Source organism: Pinus tabuliformis, chromosome X (genome assembly GCF_031772625.1).
Source record: "Pinus tabuliformis cultivar Carrire ecotype Pingquan chromosome X, CPIR1, whole genome shotgun sequence".
Classification (NCBI taxonomy): Eukaryota; Viridiplantae; Streptophyta; class Pinopsida; order Pinales; family Pinaceae; genus Pinus; species Pinus tabuliformis.
The window spans coordinates 538,212,538-538,238,159 of record NC_142308.1 but is presented as its reverse complement, the minus strand read 5'-3'; the positions used below and the strand labels follow the sequence as shown (position 1 = coordinate 538,238,159).

Genomic DNA, 25,622 nt, shown 5'->3' with positions numbered 1-25,622 from the left:
AGTACCCTCCAATACCTCGCATGCCCTCCTATCTTTGGAGTACTCCACCAACAATTGAGCCTTACAATCATGGTAGATTCTCATGAGAGGAAATCGGGCTAGTCTTCCAGATAGATCATCTACCACCACATTGTGCTTCCCCTGCACATACTCTATATCGAAGTCATATGCGTACACCTTGCTGAACCATATTTGTTTCCTGTCATTGAGGCGTCACCGCGCATGAAATGTCGAAGACTATTGTGATTTCTCTTCACTCAAAACTGGTTGCCCACCAAGTACTGACAGAACTTGGCCAATGCATGCATAATTGCCAGCATTTCCTTGTCATATATGGAATATGATAGCTCATGTGGTAGGAGCTTTCAACTCTTGAATGCAATGGGATGTCCCTCCTGTGACAATACTACTCCAACTCCTACCCCAGATGCATCACACTCAACTATGAATGGTTAGGAAAAATCCAGAAGTGCCAAGACAAGGAAATTGCTCATCACCTCCTTGAGGTGATCGAAGTCAACTTGTGCTCCATTAGTCCATGCAAAGGCCCCTTTCTTGGTCAAGTCAGTCAAGGGTGGTGTGAGCTGTGAGAACCCCTTGAAAAAATTTATGTAGTAGGTGCAAATGCCCAAGAAGAACCTCAGCATTGTCACATCTCGGGGTACTCACAAATCCTAGATGGCCCGAATCTTCTCCTCATTGACCTTCACCCCATCAACACCAATGATATGTCCTAGCTAGAGCATCTTTGTCAACCCAAACTCGCACTTGGAGAGCTCGGCATAAACATGCTTCTCCTCGAGAATGCGCAATACCTCCTCCAATTGTTGGAGGTGGTCCTCCCATGTCCGACTGTAAATCAAAATGTTGTTGAAGAAAATGAGAATGAACCTCCTGAAATTTCCTCAAAATACATGGTTCATGTAATAATGGAAAGTGGTTGGAGAATTTGTTAGCCCAAATGGCATGAACAGGAACTCAAAGTGTCCATAGTGGGACCGAAAAGTTATCTTAGGGATATCCTAATCCCTCACCCTGATCTAGTGGTTCCCTGAATGTAGATAAATCTTAGAGAAGTACTTGGTTCCTCTAAGCTAATACATCATCTCATCTATGTAGGGAATGGGGCATCAGTTCTTAAGTGTCTTACAGTTTAGGGCCCGATATTCAATGCACATCTGAAGGGTTCCATCCTTACTCTTCAATAACATAACTGAAGAAGTGAAATGACTAGAACTTGGCATCATATGGCCCAATGTTAATAGCTCGTGGATGACATTCTCTATCTCATCTTTATAGGCCTTAGGATGAATGTAAGGGTGGTAGTCACTGCCTACAGACCCGTCTCTATCTCAAACCCTCTGTCGAGTTGTTTCCCTAGTGGAGTGTCCCTAAACACTACTACGTACACGTTCAACAAAGCCTATATGAATTCCATTTTCAATCCCTTCCCTAGAAAATGTATGTTAGTATATTTTGATGATATACTAATCTACAACAAGTCCTGGAAGGATCATGTTCAACATGTTGACATGACACTCAAACTACTGGAAGGGAAACAACTATATGAAAAAAATCCAATTTTTTTTTGAAGTACAAGAGATCGAATATTTGGGTCATATTGTATCTCATGAGGCTGTTAAGGAAGACCCTAACAAAATTAAAGTTATTAAGGAATGGAAAATCCCCACAACCCTAAAGCTTTTTTGAGGATTTCTTAGGTTGACAAGGTATTATCACAAATTTGTTAAGAATTATGGGAGAATAACAGTGCCTCTAACAACATTAATGAAGAGAGAGGAATTTTCTTGGAATCTAGAAGGAGCTAAGGCCTTTGAACATCTTAAAGGGGAAATGTGCCAAGCACCAATCGTAGCTACACTAGACTTAAAAAAAAAATTATTATGGAATTTGATGCCTCAGGAAATAGGATTGATGTTGTTTTAGTCCAAGAAGGAAGACCCATTTCTTTTGAAATTCATCAAATCAAGGAAAAGTATTTACACACACCTATTTATGAGAAGGAAATGTTGGTTATATTCCATGCAATAAAGCAATGGTGACCTTACCTAATTGGAAGCCACTTCAAGGTAAAATATATCATAATAGTCTTAAATAAGAAAAAATATGGGAGTATCCCACTCGGACAGCTCATTGTGTAAGGAAGACCAAGGCAGATTAGCAAGTGGCACAACTTATTTGCATTGGGATAAAGGCATTGGGGGCCAATACAAGCATTTAGGCATAGGTTATATGTGGTAGTTATGAATGAGAGTGTAGACTTAAGGTGAAAGTCGTCGAGGGATAATACACAACTATAGGTTTAGTTTCTATGCAACAATAAATACCAGGAGTGTAGATATTTTGTGTTATAAGAGAAACCCATAGTGTAGCCATAGTGTATTTTACAATTTTAGAATTTCTTCTAGTATCTTTGTTCTACTTCACATACTCATCAGAATATCTAAGTGTGTATGAAAATGTTCATCTCTATTTCTCATTTTCATTGTATACTTTCTAGCATATAAAGTTCAACGAATAATATAAAATTTCCTATTATGATACTCTAATGCTTTCTTCTATTTGAAGGAAAGTATCTGCCATCTGAACTTTTCTTTTACGTGTTTATTATGAATAACATATGTATGTTTTATATATGTAATCATATATTTATATATGTATATGTGAATATGACCCTGTTTTTTTTTTGTAAATTTTTTATGAACATATTTTGACAAATCCATGTATATATCTTTCAGGTTAAGTGTTATTGCCCTGTGTGGCATATGTACGGCCATATAATAGACTCTTTTATATTTTTCTCCATAATAGAAAATGATTGAACACCCTGCATGGTGATGAAAGCTAAAACTAGCACAAGTTTTTGGTAAACTATAAATTTTGATAGAGCCCTTAGTGGCAAGAAGATTACAGCATATGCTAATAGCATCCACAACATGTAATTTTTCAAAATTAACGAAATATTACGATCTTTCCAGTGGAAAAAATGTATATGTGAATATGTGTATATCGAAGGTTTCCGTAGTTAAAACCAAATACTTAATCTCTCTTTGTAATTTGTCTTTACATGTAATACAAATAATTCTCTAAATTGCAAGAGATAACTCACTGGAAATTCAACAATGACTTCCACAAGTCTATCAGTACTTAAATATTCTTTGTACAACTCTTACAAGTTTTTTATTTTGGTATCTCATATAATTATCACAGTTTTATTTACAACTAAATTTTTTCCTTCATAGAAAAATATACCAATATTTTCTCCTATAACAATCTTTTCTCTTATTACAACAATAGCATAATCTCAGGCATCTTTCTCAATATCAAATGGTTTTTGCAAGTCTGGCAAGGTGAGGACTGGTGCAAAGCAAACACAGTGCTTCAGTTCAACAAATTCCTTTTGTTGTTCCCCGCACCAAGAAAAAATTACTTTTTATTTTCCCTTGGTAACTTGAATCAAGGGCCATGTAATATGAGAGAACCCAAACATGAATCTCCTATAGAAATTAGCAAGGCACAATAAGTTGTGAAGCATTGACATAATCATCAAGGCTGCCCAATCCCAAATGACTTGGATCTTATCTAGATCCACATGCACACATTTCTCATCAATTTTGTAGCTGAGATATTGGACCTGGTTAATGCTAAAGGAGCACTTCTCTAGGTTGGTGCATAACTTGTGTTGTTGTAGGGTTTGAAGTACTTTCCAAATATGATGCAACTATAAAACCATAAACCATAAACACATTGTTCAAAGGCCATAATATTTCATCCATTAGCCTCATAAAAGTTTCAAGGGAATTTTTCAACCTGAAGGGCATGAACAACCACTCAAAAGGTCCCTCCTTAGATTTGAAGGTGGTCTTCTACACATTTGTGTGCTCTATTGGAACTTGGTGATAATCAAACATCAAATCAATCTTACTGAAGTGCTTGTCACCCTTTAGTTGGTGAAGAGGATCATTAATCCATGGGATCAGATACTTGTTCTTGACAATGATTTTATTCAGTTCCCCATAATTAATGCAAAGTCTCCAAGTTCCATTCGTCTTATGTATGAGTACAATTGGCCTCCCATAACGTGAGGAACTTGGATAGATGTACCCTTTCTATAGTAGCTCCTATATATGTCACTTTGTTTCATCATTTTCCAAAAGGGAGTGGTGGTATATTGGCCCATTGGGTAAAGGATCTCTCATCGTCATATTGATCAAGTGCTTGACCTAATAGTGCAAGGGTATTATTGTGCGTCAGGAGAAGATGTCCATGTATTCTTCCACAACGTTATCAACTTACTTTTGTTGCATGGAGGGACCCCTTCGAGGGGCCATGGATGTGGCCATGATATTCCCATTACTTTGAGAACAAATAATAATAAAAAAAATTCTCATTCTCGGAGATGCAGAGATCAAAGACATGGTGGTAGGCTACCTCTCGTACCTTGTATAGTTTCCTTCCCAAATTTATTATCACAGTGAAAGGACTAGAATCATATAAAACATATCACTTCCACATGTATAGTTGGACTAATAAAGCATCACAAACTTCAACAGGAGTGACATCACATAATACCTCATCAATGAAGGGCTTGATGTTGTAGGGAAGGCGATGTTGCTTCTTGACATAGATATCTCATCCTTGGTGGAGAAACCTAATGGTATATGGTTATGAGTATGGTGTGGCAATTAGGTCCAATCTCTCAATGACCTCTAATGAGATCAGTTTCTTTTGGATCACATTATCAACAATGAACTATAATGGAGAACCCTTCATCCACATATGTGAGTGAAAGATATGCTCACCCTCCTTTTCATATTTGGGCTCAATATTTTGGACCTTGGTGGTCGAAATAGTGACAGTCTAGGGTTTTCATTAATAATATACTTCCCCTTTTAATTCCCCTTATTGGGTTTTGGCTCAGATTCGAAGCATGCATCATATTCCAAGTATTTTTGCTCAACCACTAGTGACTGCTTGGGACGACATTCGTTTGTGTTGTGGGTGGGGCCCTTCTGAAACTCACACCACATTCTTGTGTCCTACGTAGTCTTCACGGTTCCACTCCTTGTTGGTGGCTTTAATGGGTTGTCTTGGGTCGTTCCACCTTGGCCCTATCCCTGTAGTTTTGGGATTCTCTTCCCTTGCTTTGGATTCGTAGATCCAAAGTCTCTCTTCTTTTGTTTAAATTTTTATTCAATCTTGGAAGCACATCAATATGATACACCAAGCAAGAAAATGTCCAAGAACTTCATTTCTTCCTGAATATATTTATTAAAACAACTACGATATTTGAGTTCCATATGCCTTTCAGAGTCTTTGATACCCATATTTGTGTGTAGAGTATGAAAAGTTTTCATCAAATCATGCACATCTTGATCCCTTTGTTTCTGTAGTGTGGTCTAATGTATGTACTTGTTTTCATATCTCCCAATAGAGTAATAATAATCCTTGGAATAATCATAGAAAGAGTTCCAAGAGGGTGCGGTTGAAAACAGATAAGGTTCCTCATCTATTCTCTCATAGTAATATCCCACTAGTACTTGACATGTGGGCAGGGACATTAAATAATGCAAAAGTAATATTTTCCCTATCACAGAATATATGGGCTGAAGAATAACCTTCCAATAGAATTTACCATTTTTGTACAATATCTCCACTAATTTTACCTTTCAATATAGGGACATCAAATTTAACTTATACCTTGAATGGGGTGGTGCCTCCAAAGTGATTGTTGCATGAAGATGGATTGCCTATTGGCATTCGCCAAAGATCTAGGTAAAGTTGTCCATCATTTCATTCATCTATCATTTGAGGGCTTCTTCAAGAAATAATTTGATAGGATTTCTTTCTCACTTGTCTTTGTTTTCTTCTACCATGGGAGGTCGTCAGGTTTTGTGAGGGAGGTCTCACAAGGGCTTGACTAGTTCGAGTCCTAATTCCTTACACCCAACCTAGTTGGGAACATGCATAGAAATACAAAGAAAGAACATACGGCTTTGATTCCATTAATCCAAACTTATGAAGGAGAAAAATAAAATACATAATTAAACAAAAACACAAATATACAGTAATACTGAACTTCAATTAATAAATAGTGAATACTGAAAATTATTTACAAGAAAAATGAAAATAAACTAGCTCGGTTGATTGTAGCTTATCTCTAAGAAGAGAAGTTTCAAATAAATGCCTTCTGAACTATCTTACAATGAGGCTCAAATTCCTTTTATCATAAAGAAGAAGTCTGAAACGCTAACTCTAGGAGATGAAGCACCAACAATTATATTCCTCGTGTGGGTAAGTTGGACCACCAACTTCTTGGGGTCGTAACTTTGGTTTACAATCTCTCGTTGGCTATCATAATAACACGTTTCGAAGATCTCCACAAGGAGGTAAAAAAGAATGTATGAAAAAAATTATACAAATTTTTCAGTTTGTCCGTTTTCCCATAAAGGGTCGTTTAGGACCTCAAAATAGATCTAGTAGTTTAGGACATGAAAGACTGCCATAAATAGAAAGTTATGCTAGAATTAACGAAACTAAAAGGAAACGGTTTTGGGGGTCCAAGTGGAATAGGTAGGTGGCCTCCAATATCCCCCTATATCAATACTACCATATAATAGAAAGAACTTTGGCGAGGTTAAATTATACCTACCTCTAGCCTTTTTGCAACAATACATTCAATTTCACTCTTCTAGGAATAAGGATATATTCAAGGTCTCATTTTTGGAGGAACACTTTGTTGGGCCTCAAAATAGTCCCTGTTTTCACTCCATTATTCACCAATATCTTCACATTTTACCTTCATGTCACCTCCATTCCACCTCCATATCATTACATTTACCTCGTTATTGGGTTATAACAATGCTTTTCCAAAGTTTATTAATTCTTAACATTTCTAAGTGAATTTATGGCTAAACTTTAGAAAATAAGATGCTTATACTTATACCTAACAATTAGAATGAGTTTGTTGACATGTGTAGGCACAAAGGAAGCTTCCAGGGCATCTTTATGTGGCCTTGAATGATCAAATTCGAATTTGATAAGATAAGCCTCATGGAAAAGATCATGGAGAAGATCATGGACCTCATGGAGGAAATCATGGAGGATAGGGTTATGTGTCTAGATGGTTGAGAAATGTATGGAACTAAAGGAGAGATTAGTGGATCATAATTATGAGTTTGTTATCTCATCTCATTGTATAAATAGGAGTACCTCATCCATTCCAAGGGGAGGACTCTTAGAGCATTGTATCCAACTTATGATGGCATAGAATAAAGCTTCATTTTTCATACATTTCCATTATGTAGTTTTATTTCCATTATGTAGTTTTTAGATATAAGTTTGCTTAATGTAGTATATGGAATAATTTGTCTTGTTCTTAGGAGAATTGAGCTCACTCTAAAAGGATGAGAGAAACATGTTATTTCATATTAGATCTTATTTCATTTAATTTCTTATATGTTTGAGGATTTTATTTGTTTATGATTGATGAATGAGTTTTAAATTAGAATCTTATCAACTTATGAGAGGATAACCAAGAGTCTAAGTTAGACTCTCTCTATTTGATTTGCATGATAACTAAAATTCGTTCTTTTCTGTTTATGTTTCAAGTTGTTTCATTTCTTATGCTTGTGGATGAATCTTAGTTTAGTTTGGATTAGTACATGAGAGGACAATCAATAGACTAAGTTAGTCTCTCTCTCTACTTGAATCTGAACAATGATTAAGTTCATTCTCTTGTCTTTATTTCAAGTTTCTAGTTTTTGATTTCTCTATGATACTGTAGGGAAGGACAACCAGGACCTCCTTAGTTAGGAGCCTCTTCCCTTGCATATTGTATTGAATCTTAAATAATTTCATTAGACATAGAATTAGTTGCCTACTCTTGCATATATATTGTTGGCACCATCACAAGCTGACGAGTTTCCCTAGTCGATAATTTATGCAGCAATTTAAGTCCAATAAATTGCCCAACATTTTGGCGCCGGGGATGGTGCTAAGGGATTAGGCATTAGAATTTAATTCAGTATTAGTATTTTTCTTTAGACAAAATAACTTGTGAGACCTGGTGACACTTTAAGTTTAAGTTTTCTCATGATTTAGTGTTTAGCTAGTTTTAAATTTTGTCTTTTCAAAAACACCCCCTGCATAAATGAACACAAATCAATCGATAAGTATGCTCTCTTCCTGCGCTTCGTGCGATCAGGAAGATCAGAAAGTCTATTGATTTTGTTCAAATAAAACTACTCTTGGTGGAGAACTAATTTGCAAAAAGACAATAAAGAATTTTGTGAATAAAAAAAACATCTTTAAATTTTTAGATGAAATTTAGTTTTTTAATAAAAAAAAACTAGCCATTCCTTTTGTTTTTTTTTATTTAACAAAACTAATTTCATTTTAGTTATTGTTTAATATTAGGTTTTAATAAAAAAAATTTGTTGATTTTACAACTTAAAAAAACTCAACTTAAATAACAAATTAAAAAAAAACATTTGTTTTTTAATTTGTTGTTAAAAAAAAAAAAAAAAAACTAGAGCAATAAATAAAATCAACATATAATAAATAAAAAAAGTATGTTTTCATTTCTTTTAATGTTTAAGATTTGTTGTTTAAAAAAAAAAAAAAACAAAAACAAAAAAAACACAAAAAAAGCAGCAAAGCATTACATATAAACAACAATGGGGAGAAGACAATCTCACCACCATATGATCCCGATGTTGATGTGTGTGGCTTCATGGCCTTCCAACACCTGCGCACCCTGCGTGCAATATTCCATAGTCGGAACTTCGTCTTGACTGGTCAAAATCCTCCACGTCTGCTTGTCCATCTAAAACCGTGTGATGGACAGCGCTCTAAAACGAGAATGTGATATCCAATCAATGGACAAAGTTATAAAGGACTTAAACAGATATTATAATAAAAAAAATGGAATATTATCATGGTAACCAGGGAAGAAAAAGTACATCAAATCCTGGAGATATTGCTGAGGTACCATGAAACAAGTCAGACCAGAATTATACGATTTGGGTTTTCTGCTACCAACCCCTTTGATTTCAAGAGGCAATGTATTGCAAGTGTATTGCACACATTACTGGTCTCCATTATATCACATTGCTTCCAAAAATGCAGATTTGTTTTTATTCTGCTCTGATTGTCCTTTATTTGAATTTGTTGACCAGTATGTTGAAAGTGCTACCACATTTCCAATCATGATCAGTGTAGGCGAGACTAGATGAGCATTTATAACCCTATCTGGCAAGTTCTGAAGCTCATCAAAAACCACTCGTTGTTGAGAAGTAGTCCCACGCTCAATAGCAGCAGCTGGAGTTACAGGAGGTAAGCCATCAGATATTAGTTTGTGTGCAAGGCCTGGAAGAGTTGCCAACCCCATGTAGACTACAAGTGTCGAGTCAGGATCAGCCGAATGTCTGTCCAAAAATATTGGATCGGTTCCTCCTTTCCTAGAGTGGCCTGTGAGGAACCTAACACTATTCGCAACACCCCGGTGTGTCAATGGGATTCCCAGTTCCGCTGCGATACCTGAAGCAGCAGTGATTCTCGTAATGACTTTTACTTCAACTCCTTGCAGTCGGAGGAAATCCATCTCTTCCAAACACCAATGGGTCGCCACCTTTGAGTCTGACAATAGTTGCTCCAGCCTCAGAAAAATTAAGGAGGAGTTGGTGAATTTCATCCTGAGTTCGACTATGGTAGCCAGCAATCTTTCCAACATACAGCAACCTGGCTCCAGGTTGAACCATGTCCATTATATTTGTGGATACCAGGCGATCATACAAAACAAGATCTGCAGTTTGCATGAGTCGGAAAGCCTTTAATGTTAGCAGCTCTGGATCGCCGGGGACAGTTCCCACCAGATAAACACTTCTCTTCTTCCTTTGAGAATTCTTCGTATCCCGCTGATTTCTGAGCAATTTTAGCATTTCATGTAACTGTGGCAGCTGCAGAGCAATGTCGTGCTCTTCTTCTTCGACAAACACTTCTTCGTTGGAGGATGATGAAAACGATGGCGAGCCTCCAGTAACTGAGGAGTATTTATGCAGCCATGTGGGTGCCGAATGCCCTTCAGTAAAAGTGGAGGAGCCCTTCACATCGAGGTGGGAGCTGATTTTTAAAAAAACTTTGATTGCCCTACTGAAACCTTCGCGTAAACAACAATTCCGTGACTTCCATGGTGATGTTTAGGGAATGACTGGTATTTGGGGGTCAGAAAAGATGGATTTTTTGCAGAGGTGATTGCAGAAAGCTGAGGAGCCATGGAATGAATGAAATAATTCTTTGGACTGGTGGATGCATTGGGCATCAAAGAATAATTATATAATACTTGCTGGAATTGTAATGGCTGTTGAAACAAGGGGAGAGACATCCATGAAAAGAAGATTCAAGCGACCCTCATTCTTCTTTTCCATTATTAGATTAAAATTTGTTTTGTATTTATTGTAATATATTATTTTTATTTTATTTTTGTTTTATATTTATATATTTTTATTTAATGACTTGATTTCTTTTGATTTGTATATTATTAGTTATCATTTTTTTAATGATGGATTTGTTTTGATTTGTTTTTGTATATATTTAGATATAATTTATTAATGATTGATATCTTTTGATAATATTTGATTTGTATTAAGATATATATATATGTGATTGTATTAATATATTAATATGGTTGTATTAGTTATATTAACATATTAATTTAATATATTAATATATTAATATGATTGTATTAATTATATTAATATATTATGATAATATATTATCTTTTGTTATCATTTTATATATATAAAAAAAAAAAAATCACAAAATTCACGCAGGTTTGAAAATAAATAATGGACCATTAGGAAGAATAATTTAAAAGAACATTTGGTGGATTATTTAAATGTTGATTAACTTGTTTAGAGTGGGCAAATTGATATTGTTGTATGCTTTTATAACGTACTAATCTGCAGGACACAACAAATCTATGATGCCAAACTTTCTGCTATGTACAAAAGTCAGCTGACACAAAGAGGGAGTATTACTTTTCATGGTTATTTTCAAAAATGGATTGATATTAATATCATGATTTAGTCAATTTTAACACTTTGTCTATCCTTAATTTGTTTTATTTGGTATGAAATTTTTGCTTAAGAAACATGAAGAAACTGACCATTTCTTCATGAGCACACTTATGTTTTCTTTGTACCAAGTTTTTTACAGGTTACAGGACAATCAAGTGATCATAAGGAGATTATATTGTGACGACAATTGGTCTTCCAAAGACTACAGTCATGAAGAATTCTAAAGACAAATCCAACACTACAACCAATCATTTGCAACTCCCTTTTTGCAAAAGATTTTGAATTCCACCACTTGTCAGACCATAAACCATGACCTTCCCATATCCATTTTTCACAGCAAGAGTTCTTATTCATATACCATGCATTCCCTTATATCCATTCCTTACAAGCTTATTGTCATTTTTCATGTCATTACCATTCCCCTTCATTTCCGCAATAAAACTCTGCTTGAGTCAAAGTCCTAGAGTCTAAGTATCATTCAAAAAAAAAACACCTAGAGGCTTGCATGCCTTAATGGCAAGTACTCTTGCCAATGAATAGTGGGAGTACATTAATATCCCTTGTTCGTTGGATCTTGTAGGTGACTCGACCACGACAAATTTATTCGTACCTACAAAGATGTGTTAGGCATCCTGACTCCCATTGGAATCAATGGTGGGAGCTCTTGTGTTGGTTAGGGGCATTCATTAATGGCCACTAAGTCAACAACTTCTTGCTATGTTCGACATCGACACATCTAATCACATAGTAAGATTTGTGCCATCGATCGTTGAAGAGTTGAAGACCCATATATTGTAGCAGATAAAGCCAATTTCTTTTCATTGTTTTTCAGTTTGCCATCACTTGAGAACAAGTCAATCAATAAGGCTGGGAGGGAAATGTAACTTATATATTTTATATACCTTACAAGCCTTATAGATTTTCAGCCATATTCAGCAGACTCATCATATTCATCATCCAGCAGCAGATACAACTTTCAGCCATGTTCCACAGACTCCTCAGATTCATCTTCTAGTAGCAGAGGATCTAACAGCCGATACAACAATACAGATCCATCTTTCATCCACAACTTGAAGAAGCAGATTCAGAGCAGAATTGTGGCAGCTGCACATGCATGATTTTCCCAACCAAGTAAAGAGGACTATGAACAACAGTCTTTGCCGCCACACGTGCACAACTCTCATCCATTTTTGGAAGGGTAAGTTAAGGTATGATATTTTCTAACTTTTAACCATTAAATTCCTTGAAACGTTAGAATAATAATTTTTGGAAAAACTTCACTTCCTTTTTCCTTGCTTTCCCCATTTCACATAATTGCCCAAATCATCTGTTTAAGGAGAAGGATACATCCACATTCATATATCACATTCTTAACCCCACTTACCTTCAAGCTATATTCACTATTTCATGAGCATACAAATGGCTTTGTCAAAAGTATTTAAAAGTTAATTGGATGCCAACAGAATCATGATTGTTACACAAGAACCAACCATGGTGCATTCCAACAAAATGCCAACAGAATCATGGTTGTTACACAAGAACCAACCATGATGCATTCCAACAAAAATACTCTGCAATAAAAATCACATTATCAATATGCAAAGATCATACATTGAATGCAACAAACAAAATATGGTTGAAACACATGAACCAACCAAGTTGTAATTCATCAAAATAACGCTTTGCAAAAGTTATGTAAATGATATCATGCAAAGTTTAAGCCAAAGCTCAAGTACCAAAAAGTAATGTAATAGATTGCATGAGGACATGCAATATCTTCAGTTTGGGGCAGATGTTGGGCCTCAAAATAGTCCCTGTTTTCACTCCATTATTCACCAATGTCTTCACATTTTACCTTCATGTCACCTCCATTCCACCTCCATATCATTACATTTACCTCATTATTGGGTTATAACAATACTTTTCCAAAGTTTATTAATTCTTAACATTTTTAAGTGAATTTATGGCTAAACTTTAGAAAATAAGATGCTTATACTTATACCTAACAATTAGAATGAGTTTGTTGACATGTGTAGGCACAAAGGAAGCTTCCAGGGCATCTTTATGTGGCCTTGAATGATCAAATTCGAATTTGATAAGATAAGCCTCATGGAAAAGATCATGGAGAAGATCATGGACCTCATGGAGGAAATCATGGAGGATAGGGTTATGTGTCTAGATGGTTGAGAGATGTATGGAACTAAAGGAGAGATTAGTGGATCATAATTATGAGTTTGTTATCTCATCTCATTGTATAAATAGGAGTACCTCATCCATTCCAAGGGGAGGACTCTTAGAGCATTGTATCCAACTTATGATGGCATAGAATAAAGCTTCATTTTTCATACATTTCCATTATGTAGTTTTATTTCCATTATGTAGTTTTTAGATATAAGTTTGCTTAATGTAGTATATGGAATAATTTGTTTTGTTCTTACGAGAATTGAGCTCACTCTAAAAGGATGAGAGAAACATGTTATTTCATATTAGATCTTATTTCATTTAATTTCTTATATGTTTGAGGATTTTATTTGTTTATGATTGATGAATGAGTTTTAAATTATAATCTTATCAACTTATGAGAGGATAACCAAGAGTCTAAGTTAGACTCTCTCTCTATTTGATTTGCATGATAATTAAAATTCGTTCTTTTCTGTTTATGTTTCAAGTTGTTTCATTTCTTATGCTTGTGGAAGAATCTTAGTTTAGTTTGGATTAGTACATGAGAGGACAATCAAGAGACTAAGTTAGTCTCTCTCTCTACTTGAATCTGAACAATGATTAAGTTCATTCTCTTGTCTTTATTTCAAGTTTCTAGTTTTTGATTTCTCTATGATACTGTAGGGAAGGACAACCAGGACCTCCTTAGTTAGGAGCCTCTTCCCTTGCATATTGTATTGAATCTTAAATAATTTCATTAGACATAGAATTAGTTGCCTACTCTTACATATATATTGCTGGCACCATCACAAGCTGACGAGTTTCCCTGGTCGATAATTTATGCAGCAATTTAAGTCCAATAAATTGCCCAACACACTTCATATAATCAAGTTCATATCATGATCATGATTGTTAATAGGTGGGAGAATTTTGGGATTCGCAAATACCTTGGAATGGTTTTCAAGGACTCTTTGGAGAAGTAGAGAAATGGATGACTTAGATGTTTTAAAATCTAGTGAACATAATTATGAAATTACTCCTTGTTTTTCCTTCTTCATATGAATTTTCATGCCATTATAGCTCATTATATTTCCATGTTTCCATGTGACAACCCTTAATTCAATTTCCTTTCCTTATTATAAAATTTTTATGAAACCTTCTTGAAAATTAAAAGTTATCATCCCCAAAGATTATAACCATTGGACTTCTAATAGAATGTCTACACCATGCATTGGAATGGCAAGGATTGGACTACATAGATCAATCTAGCCATTTGGTTGCACATTATGTAGATCGAAGAAATGCTCCATCTCTAGTATCCATGTTACCAAACCCTTGCCATCAAATTTTCTCATATTGATATTTGGAATATGGTTGATCTTCATACCAAAATGAGAGTCTCTAAAATAATGATTCACATTTCTTATGTTTTCGTCATGAGTTTCATGGAATACCTTGTCACCATTAGGAAGCCTCTCATGTAGAAACTTTGTGAGCTCTTCCTTTAAACCTTCCATGTGTGCTTTTAAACCATCTAATTTTGAGTTTATTTATACTTTTTTGTCTGCTTTTAAACTATTTGTTTCCCCTTTTATTTTTGCTTCTAAACCATCTATATTAACAAGCATTTCTTCAAATTCATTTTTGGCTTCTCTTTATGGGAGTGAAAATTGTTGTACTTCTTCCGATAATTTTGATGTATCATATTGGATTTATTCTTCTTCATGCATCATAATAGAGAATTTTGAGGGCTTATTAGGTGTAGCATTTTCTTTTTGGGAGGAATTTTGGAACCAATTAATGATATCTATGCTTCACTATTCCCTTTCAATCACCTCTAACTTGTTTTTCAAACAAACATTATGCAGATTTAAAAATAAACACCTTTTAGAGCTTGATTTTGAGCTTGTTGATAAGGTTGACCTTGAAACTGTTGCATCTTTGTGATTTTAGCTTCCCAAGGTCTAAAATTCCATTATGAGGCATCTATATATGTCTTCTTACCAACATCATAAGTTGGATCGAGATTGGATTCTTCAATATAAAGTTGTGTTAAACCTCTCACAAAGACCTGATTATGGATTGGCTTAGTAGAGAGAATCTATACAGACTACCATGTGTCACTATTTTAACCTTAAGCCTTGAAGCTCGCTATCTAAAAATTAAATTCCATTATTTTTATTCATTTTTTATGGAATTCAAATCTGATTATCAAAGTGAAGTTCATGACAATTTTTCCCTCAACACCTATTTCACATATTGAATTTTAAAATATACAAAAATGGTAACTTCCTCGGACCATATCTTTGAAAATAAAGTGAAACAAGATCTGAGAATATAACTAGCTGTTCATAAAGATTTCAGATCCACATGGTAACAATTTCAAAGTCTGAAGCTTCACAAACAAAAAGTAGTGAAAATGGCGTGATGACCTCTTTGAAGCACCAAAAACCTAGAAGCAAGAGATTTGATATGAAATGTTATGCATCTAGATCAATATCACACACATTAGAGGAATTTTTAGCCTAAAAGTGCTGATGAAAATTTCACGTAATTTCCATATCATAATATGTAAACGAGTCAAAATCTTTTAAATTTAAAAATAGGTACATGTAAATATTTTGGAGGGAAAACAAGAGAAACAAATTTTTTTAATCATATTTTTGGCTTATCTCCTTATATGTTTCCTCAAATTTCAAGTGTAGACACTCTTTAGATGCAGAATTAAATTTTGTATCCAATGGGTTGCCATCATGCATACTTTTGAGAAGACCGATGTTGATAAATATTTAGTATACATGTATCTTCAATATTTATCAATATGTTCCTTCTCAAAAGTATTCATGATGAGTACTCATTGGATGCAAAAATTAATTCCACATCTAGAGTGTCTACACTTCAAATTTGAATACACCAGAAGGAGATAAGCCAAAAATACAATTAAAAGAAATAGTTTTCTTCTTTTCCATCCAAAATTCATAACTCTTATTTTATTATTTTATTATTTTTCCTTAGGAGGACAATTTTAAGCTCAATTTTCCTCCAATGAAAAAATAAGAAAAGATAGATGAACGACTAGATTTTAAGCCACTTCAAAAGGGATCTCCCTTTACCTCAATAAATGACCAATTCTTAGATGATTCAAATGACAAGGCCTCCTTGGTATATATAGGAGTCTAAAGGGTTAAAATATAATTAGGACCTACATAACAATAATATTGTAAGGGAACGTTAAAAAAATAGTGGCCTTCTATGGGGAGTACCAATAACAATATGGAGGCTACAGTAGTATTAAATGGGCCCAACACTTTGTATGGTACTAATTAGCAAAATTTCCTAGTATGTAATACTATATATCTTGATATCATGTTTTGGGGATGAAACATCCAAAGGGGTATGAAATATAACGTACATAGGGTGGTACCCACTCGGATAATAAACTTAATGTGGTATAGTCATCGAACACACCTACTAGCTAGTTAATCAATACTAAATAGGCCCACTAGATAGCTCGGAGGAAATGCTATAATAGTAAGGTGTAGTTGGCATGAAACCTTAGGACTACATGTGTGTATAATTGCATTAGATATGTAGATATCCACTCCTAGAGAAAGCATATATTGTGAAGTGATTTCCTCCATAGTTTTTGATGTTACCTAACTTTAGGGTTCTTTATTATATCACTGTATTTTTTATGGTGTGTATTTTTTGGTATTTTTAAAATTTAAGGGTTCTATATTGTTTGTGATTTAGTTTAAGGATTCAGTATCACTACTCACCAAACCTTAGAGTGAATTTCAAAAATGTTAATATGTATGCAATAATCATAAATGACACACTTTAAAATGCCTTGGGTTCAAGTGTAGTTGGATCTAAGCATTACCCCATTCACCTTTTGAAGATGACATTGCATCATACTCGTTCATATGTCAATTTAGATAGAGGTAAAGCTATTGTTACCTTTTGTTGAAATTCATTTACTTTAACAAGTTGTGCATATAAGGCTTCTAAGGAATATGGAAGGTATACTATCTTATTGGAGAAATATTTCTAGTACATAGGTGCCTTGACAAGCAATCAAGGAAAAAACCACAATTAACTTTTATATGCAGATCTAATCATTAATGGAAGGATTGCATATGTGTTGACGGGTTCTAGTGCCTCACAAAAATTCTTCAAGGAGTAGGAAATTGAACATAGACAAAATTTGGACCATATGGTGCTCTAATAAAGTTTATAAATTCTAAGGATAAGAAAACAAATGAGCATCCAAAATTCACATTTACTTGTATAAGTGGAAGTACCATGAAAGCTTTAAACTATTGAAATTAAATTAATAGGACAAGTTAGTAATACTTGGTGGATGGAAGGATTGTGTTGTGCATATGACAATAAGGAACCTAGATATAAAGTTTTGGATTGTATCTCCATTAAGTATGAGAAGGTAGTGAGGCACCTAAAGTCTCAACATTTTGTATTAGTTATTGGAGAAGTAGATAAGGATGAAGTGGGGACACCTATTCTACCAACACTTTCTAATGTGTTGGATGAATTTTTAGATAAATTAATGATTCTCTACCTAATGTGTTATCACCAGAGAAAGTATTTAACCTCTGTATCAAGCTTGAACCAAGTATGTAACCTCTTGCTAGAGCTCCCTATGACATTTCTAAGATATAGCTCGAGGAGTTGAGGTGAAATTTTAATTTTGGTCATTTTTAACTTGTTTTTTAAAAGGAACGGATATGTATATATTTATATTATAAAAAAAATGCGGGAGAGGGCCCAAGACCCTCATATTTGATCCCAATTACATCATATGCATATTTATCAAAGTAAAGTGAGAGTTTACTAATTTGATAATGGTTGCACTAAACATTACAAAAAAATCCTGGATTTAAGAGATCTGTTCTTTGTATCTTTTGACTCATCAACAAGATACACATACAAAAATTCATGTTAAATGATATGGATAGAAGATAGTACAAGCTGCCAAAAAGCATGAAACATGATGGAAATCACCCCATATTGAAATGACCCTCATGAGGACCCCAAGGATGACAAGTTATTTTTCCGCTAGAAATAGAAGTGTCTTGAGCATGCATTCCATTTGAATTTCCATCTTTCTGAGATGATGAAACCTCCAATCCAACCACCTAATTTAGGAGAAGCAAAATTTCCTCCTTTAAGTCATCAAGAGAATTTTAGCTTCCATGAACAACTAAAAAGAACTTTGCCACCATTCCACCATATCCTCAACCTTGTTTATTGAAGCTAGTAGCGCATGTGTAGTATTAACCATTTGATCAATTACTTATGTGAGTTCCACAATATCATTAGAGTTTTCCATCCTGAAAACAGAGAAGGAAATAACAATGTGACAAGCCAAAGACTAGTAAACTAAATCACCAAGATATTATTAGAGACATTGTTAAATCAAGATAGGTTTAAGCCTTACATAGGCCAACCTACAATGATAATACTATGATCCTCATTTTAGAACCACTAACATTAGGTACTTCCATTAATGGGACATTTTGGAATAGGTGAATTAAATTTTTATGCAACAAGTTATCCAACTAATAAACCGTAGCCTCCATATTACACTAGAGTTAAAGATAATGTGAGCAATATTCCATTAAGTGGAAATGACTTGGTTTGTAATGGATAGCCTTGGGATGTGTCCACCTATACCTTCCCATTAAATATATGTTTCACTTGCTACATTTTTTATGCCATAGAGAGAAGAATTTTGGGGAGTGAGATCTCAATGACCCAACTTGTAAGAATCCTTTAGCACCGTTGGACCAACATGTTCGAGAAACATATTGTTAAAGCATAACATATTATGGTATTGAGATGAGGCATGTCCTTTGATTCAACTCACTTTCTCCTTGGGCCATCGAAGACCCCTTTTTTTCTAATGTGTGTGCATGAGAGTTCACATGAGGAAGAATATGGAAAAAATTAACCCCTTTAAAATTTGAAAAAAGGGACAAATATGTATATATTTATATTATAAAAAATTGTGGGAGAGGTCCCAACACCATTAAAGTTGAACTAAGTTACATCATATGCATATTTGTCAAAGTAAATTCAGAGTTTACTAATTTGAGGAGGGTTGCACTAGACATTACAAAAAATTCTACAACTATAGATTCTCGACCACAACAAGAGCAACAAGATACACTTACAAAAGTTCATGCTATATAATATGGAGAGAGGATAGTACTAGTTGCTAGAAACGAGATAGGCATGAAAACTTAGAGAAATCACCCAAAAATGTAATCACCCTCATGAGGACCCGAAGGGTGATGAGCTCTTTGGCCACTTCCTCCCTCTCTCTCTCTCTCCATATTTATCGCTCTATCTATTTCTTCTTCCCCCCTCTCTCTCCAACTCTAACTCTCTCTCCTCTCTCTCTCTTCTCTCTCTTCCTTCCTTTCTCTCACTTTCTCTCCTGCCTCCCTCTATTTGCCCTCCCCCCCATCTCTCCCTCTCTCCCTCTCTCTCTCAAAATTTTTCACTATCTCCCTCCTTCTAATTTCTCTTTCCCCCCCATCTTTGTGCCTCCCTATCTCTCTTCTCTTTCTCTCCCTATCTTTCTCCTCTCCTCTTCTTTGTCTTCCCCCCTCTCCTCTCTCCCTCAATATTATATCCTCGTCTCTCCTTGTGAGTCCCTCTCTCTCTTCACCTCTATCTCTTTATGTATTTTTTCTTTCCTACCTTTCTCTCTCACTCGCCCCACGCCCCCTATATCTTAAATTTGATCCCATTGTATTTTTTTTATGAAAATATCTAAATTTTAAAAAAAAATATTGAACCTACATTTTGGATCAATCATAAGAACTAAAACATAATAATGAAATACTTAGAAAAATCATGCACTCTCTTTCCTCTATTATCGTTAGTCACTTTGCTTGCTCTCATCCCTTAGATCCTTAGTTAGTATGGATCTACACTAGTTTTTAATAATATAATTTATAGTATATAAATTTCAAGTCTTCATACACAAAATTATTCTCATTTTTAGCTCTTTTAAATCCTTAATTTAATTTCTATGAAAATATTAGATATATCTCAAAATTAATTATAACATTTTCCTTTTAACTAAATTAAAATAAAATTATAAAATAAAATTGAAATAAAATATTTTTATTGTCAAATATGTTATGGTTTTTGGGCATGTGGTATTGATAAGCCATGCTATTGGGCCACGATATTGTAAGAAAACCTCTTTACAAGTTCATAATATCCATGGTTAAGAATTTTGTCATATTACTATAAAATATTTTGATTGTGAAATAAGTTATGCATTTTGGGCATGTGGTATTGATAAACCATACTATTGTAACAATTATCCATGGAAAAAGTGGGGGTCAATATCTATGGTTAAGAATATTTTCATATTGTTATTAAATAATAATATTGTTAGAGATTTATGGACTTGGACTAACAATGTGTAATGTGTGATGTGTCCACTTTTGAAATGGTGATTATGGATCATAGAGAGCCATATGACTCTCTATGATGAGTGATGATGGATGGAGGCACCATGTGAAAAACAATAAGGAAAAACAATATACTATGCATGGTTGTTGCTATTCATAGTGCTCGTAGACGAGGAATTGCGAAAGGATTGTCAATTCCCCATAATTGACAGATATTTATTGGAGGCCGCGAAGTATGCTTTGCTCTCGGCCATGAGGGATGATAAAAGGATACGTGATAGCAATATCTTCTGGGTGTTCATGGAGATGAACCTCAGAATGTGGATCAAGCCTAGCAATAAGGAAAAACATTCTACTATGCATGGTTGTTGCTATTCATAGTGCTCGTAGACGAGGAATTGCGAAAGGATTGTCAATTCCCCATAATTGACAGAGATTTACTGGAGGCCGTGAAGTATGCTTTGCTCTCGGCCATGAAGGATGATAAAAGGATACGTGATAGCAATATCTTCTGGGTGTTCATGGAGATGAACCTTAGAATGTGGATCAATCATAAACCGTGATTGTCACCCATGGTTTATAATAGTCTGCATAGTTTTGTAGAATTTTAGGCAGACATGCATAACATGTATATCAGGGCACACAAGAACCCGACTAAACAGTGGAAAAAGCTACCCTTTGTAGCCACCGATGATTCCATTTTCAATGTCCTGGAGAATGGCATGACCCAGACATTGCATAAATCGAGAAGTTGACAGTGCAAAAGAAGAAAGATGAGGCCAAGCTGCACATCACATAGTTGGATGAGAAACGAAGGAAGGAAACAACATCAATAGAAGTTTGGGAAGCGCAGGACGTGGCAAAAAAAGTAGCTGACGAGGAAAAGGACATAGCAATAGTAGCAACACAGGAAGCAGTCGCGAAGGTGGGTGAAGGCTAAAGAATGCCTTTGCAGGGGTAGGAAGTAGAGGAAGAAGAAACAGAAGAAGGAGGCATAGACCCACGAACCACATCAACGTAGATGAAGCGCCAACACCCAGTAGAGTGGGTAGGGTCATGGAAGAAGGTCAAGGCCTCGAAATTGTTCATTGACCTAATCACCCTAACCGAGGGTGATCTACATGACATCGGTGAGATGGTGCATGATGTCACCAATGAGGCTCTCCAAGATTTCATGCAAGAGAACCAGATTGTGTTGGCGACCATCAGAGCACAGTTACAGGAATTACAGGTCCCTTAGGTCGGTACCCTTTCGACCAACCTCGCAGTTGGATCCATGAAAATAGAACAGATGTTGTGCGTGCGAATGACGAACACAATAGTGCTATCGGAAGGGGCACTAGTCACGTCAAATGAGTCCAACAGGCCTTCAGTTAGCTTGTTGAAAGGTCTCAGTGTTAATCTAGTTACCCTCCTACGTGAGACATTATATGTGTTGCAGGATGGGATAACTGGAGAGCTGCGAGCTAGGGAGAGTTGTGAATTCCAAGTCCTCAGTTAGCAGAAAATAAATATGGAACAACTAATCCTGTAGCGCGATGAATTTGTGTCGCAAAATCAATAGTTGGTACAAGTGATAGACGACGCTTTCCAAAGCGTCCAAGAGAGGGCCATCCCAACAGATATACTAGTGGAGGCACGGATCAATAGGTTAGTAGCAGGGGTTTGCAAGGCCAGGGAGGAAATGACAAAGGTTTAGCTGGAGTTGAATCTTTAGATCATTGAGATGTGGTTAAAGGCGTAGCCATCCACTCCCCCGGAATTTAGAGAATAGTGCACTAGTGCTATCACAATGGGATTGGAGGAAATTGAAGGTGTAGTTTGAGATTGCACCAGCATGTTGGAAGAATAACTTGGGGTCCTCACAACTCTTCAGGATGACCCCAACATCCAACGCTTAGAGACAAAGGTGCGAGAACTACAACAACAATATGACATTGTCTGAGGAACTGTGCAGACGATGGTCCTCACCTAGAGGCTCACACAGATGCAGTGGTCTAAAGCACTAAAGGAGCAAGTGGACATGACACGACATAAGGAAGCAGTCCTAAAAGTGCATGTCTAGCCTTAGATTGACAAGGCCTTCACCATCATGATAGACATCAAAGGAAAGCCCACACACATGTAGGGGATGCACATGTTAATGCAAAGAAGAACTCTCGACACAAAGGTCTTGGAAATTCGTATGCAGCAAATCCAACAAGCAGTAGCTCAGTGTGCTTCTGACCTCCGCACAGTTCGAGAACAGTCGGAGGGACTCTGTGCAAAGATCACCCCACCGACAGAGTGACTCAAGTATGATTCACGATGTTTGTGCTAGGGCCCTATTGGCAATGGAATCCCCCCAAGGCATGTTTTGGGGCTCAAGGCCCATTTTTTGACCAAATCTTATTGTAAAGCTCCACGAATTGCGGGTGTGGGGCATGAAAGTATGATAGAGTCACAGGATTGTCCACCCTACTTTTTTAATGTAATGTCGGCTAGATAGACCTACCCATGGTTCGGGACCATGGGATTGTGTGAATAGAGCAATGTTCTAAGTGTAAACTAAAAGAGAGAAGAAAGAAGTAGGAAAAGGTCTAAGTGATTAATTCGCAAGTTGAAGTGTGCGTTTGGGTCATAGAGTAGGAGAATTCTTTGCAGTTGAGCGTGTAAATGCCTAATAGTCCACAGCTAAGTGCACGAGCCCATGCAGCTAAGTGCACAGGGTGAAGTTGAGTCTGTAATTGAGGAAGGAATTAATAAAGAGAAGTTTTGTTATAATTCTGTGTATCTATTTTTGGGTTATTGAATGATTGATATAATTTGCAAATACATTGTTGTTTTACTACACACACCTGTATGAATGGTTTATATTGTTAAGTGTACTTAAAGCACTCAAGTAGATAAAGATAAGTAACTAATGTTGGAATACCATTAAGGTCTTGGGTAATAACGTAAAGCGTGACGTTCATCCCCTAGGTAGGTCTGCGTGAAGGCAGTATATCAAGATGCAAAGTATGGGAAAGTGTGTGAAGAAACCTCCGCACAGGGTTAAACCATAAACCAGTTGAACTGCTCAGACATCTCGAGGGTACAGAAACTTGGTTCTAGCACCCTCCCATACTACTTCCGATGAGACCTCAGTCCGCACTCCGTGGACTGTTGGTGAAAGGGCCAGTAGTACCGGGATTTGTTTGGCTACCTTAACTTTGAACCTGGGTCAGGCCCCAATAAGGTTGGAATACTAGTAAGGTATTAGGTAATAAAGTACAGCACGACGTTCAGCCCCTAGGCAGGTCTGCGCGAAGATATTATATCACGCTACGATGTACAGGAAAGTGTGCAAAGAAACCTGCACACATGGTGAAACTGCGAATGAGTTGAACTCCTCAAACATCTACCTAGTTCTAGCACCCACCTATACTAATTCGGGGAGATCTCAGTCCGTGCTCTACGGACTGTTTCCGAAAGGGCCAGTAGTACCAGGATTTGTTTGGCTAACTTAACTCTGAAGCTAGGTCAGGCCCCAATAAGCCAAAAAATGGTTCCGTTGTTAGGACATGTGGTCTACATAAAGGGACTAATGGTAGACCGCACGAAGATTGCAGTAATTTTGAATTTGGAAGCATTGTGAAGTGTTAAACAGTTGCGTGCTACCTTGGGACACACAGGGTACAACAGGAAGTTCATCAGAAGCTATGCCTATATCATCGTGCCAATGGATAAACTATTGAAAAAGGATGTCACATTCTACTGGAATGATGATTACATGAAGAGCGTGTATGTCCTAAAGGGGAAATTGGCCTCCACTCTAATCCTGGTCTTCCCAAAATGCGATGTGGAGTTTCATGTCCATGTTGATGCAGTGTGTATAACACTAGGAGCGGTGCTCACACAAGGGCCAGAGAGGGCTTGGATCACCCTATCGCATTTGCAAGTCATATATTGTCCAAAGACGAAAATAACTATTCCACAACCGAGCACAAGGGATTAGCTATGGTGTCTGTGCTCCAAAAATACTAGCACTATTTTCTAGGAGGACATTTCAAGATGTATACAGACCATTCTGTGCTAAAGTGCTTGGCCAATAAGCCTGTGTTGTGGGGGAACATATGTAGATGGCTTTTATTGTTCTAAGAATATGACTTTGAGGTTGTGGTAAAACCTGGACACGTGAATGTAGGACCACATCACTTGTCGCGTATTAAGACGGGCGAGCAACCTACTAGTTTGGAGGAAGGATTACCTAATGCACAACTCTCTATTGTGGGCATCACGGATGGAGACTTTGAAGATATAATCCACTTTCTGACAACAAGGACTACTCTAAAGGAATACTCCATCGAAAAAAAAAGGAATTTGTGGTGCACGCGGCAGATTTTTTTGTCATCGCAGGGCACCTATACAAAATGGGAAATGATGAGATATTGCAAAGGTACATACCTGAATTTGAACGAAGTCAAATCCTCATGGAAGCACATGGGGGATTTGTAGGAGGACACTATGCAGGACGAGAAACCACACAAAATATTCTTCGCGCAGGGTTGTGGTGGCCAACCCTTCATCAGGATTCAAAAGCACACTGTAAGGCCTGTGATATATGTCAAAGGACCGATAAATCATCACAAGGGGATGAGATGCCTTTGAATCCACAAATGATGCTACAACCATTCGAAAAGTGGGCAATCAACTTTGTAAGACATATCAAACCCCAAGGAAAAATGGGGGTGCGATACATCATCACCATGACGGAGTACCTAACGCGCTGGGTAGAAGAACAACCAGTCAAAGACTGCATAGCCGCTACGACTATGCAGTTTTTTTTTGAACACATGTTGACCTGATTTGGTTGTCCGAAAATATTAATGAGTGATCATGGTACACATTTCTTGAACGAAACCATCAGCGCGCTCATGGAAGAGTTCCAAGT

General features: G+C 36.3%; 1 pseudogene; it reads right to left on the bottom strand.

The window, feature by feature from the left end:
* Positions 1 to 9,100: 9,100 nt before the first annotated feature.
* On the bottom strand, positions 9,101 to 10,448 carry LOC149141115 (S-adenosyl-L-methionine-dependent uroporphyrinogen III methyltransferase, chloroplastic pseudogene; annotated as a pseudogene).
* Between the last annotated feature and the right edge of the window lie 15,174 nt (positions 10,449 to 25,622).